The sequence below is a fragment of the Arachis ipaensis genome, chromosome B06, assembly GCF_000816755.2.
Source record: "Arachis ipaensis cultivar K30076 chromosome B06, Araip1.1, whole genome shotgun sequence".
Classification (NCBI taxonomy): domain Eukaryota; kingdom Viridiplantae; phylum Streptophyta; class Magnoliopsida; order Fabales; family Fabaceae; genus Arachis; species Arachis ipaensis.
In genome coordinates, this window is record NC_029790.2 from 128,260,493 (window position 1) to 128,261,056 (window position 564).

Here is a 564-nt window from a genome sequence, read left to right on the forward strand (position 1 = left end):
CTAGCATTTCCCTCATTGTTAAAAATTAGGACTGTACATGACAAAACTAAAAACCGATTAGTCGGTTAAAAATTTTTAACTAAATTTTAAATAACTGGGTTTTTAAAATAGTTTATAAATTATAACTAGTTTAAAAACGTGGTTAATCAAATAAGTAAAAAGTTAAAAACCAATTTGTAAATCGGTTAGTCAAATCATAACCGGTTAATGGTTTTGAATTTTAAAGTTAATTTTTCTAATATTTTTTTTAATTGGTTTTTGTTTTTAAAATTGATTTTTTTTCTTTTTTATAACTGGTTAATAATCAATTTTGTTACCTAGATTATTTCTTTATCAATAATAGACTTACCATTGTAATTATTTTTTAGTTAGAGTATATAAATAGTACATAGTATATAAGGTGTAATAACTCAACAAATAATAAGTCTATTATTTGATAAAGAAATAATCTAGGTAACAAATTTAGTTTATCAATCTAAACTAATTTTTAAATAAACTGAAATCAAATTTGATTTTTTGTTTAATCTTAACGTGTAACCACTATTACAATTTACAAACTAATTA

At 20.4% G+C, this 564-nt stretch overlaps 1 protein-coding gene across 1 annotated transcript in view; it reads right to left on the reverse strand.

Annotated features, from left to right (window-relative positions):
- LOC107647538 (sulfite exporter TauE/SafE family protein 3-like) overlaps positions 1–564 on the reverse strand; it is a gene marked incomplete at its 3' end in the record, with an annotated part of 10,057 nt that overhangs the window by 7,360 nt on the left and 2,133 nt on the right. The gene's annotated exons all lie outside the window — the stretch shown is intronic.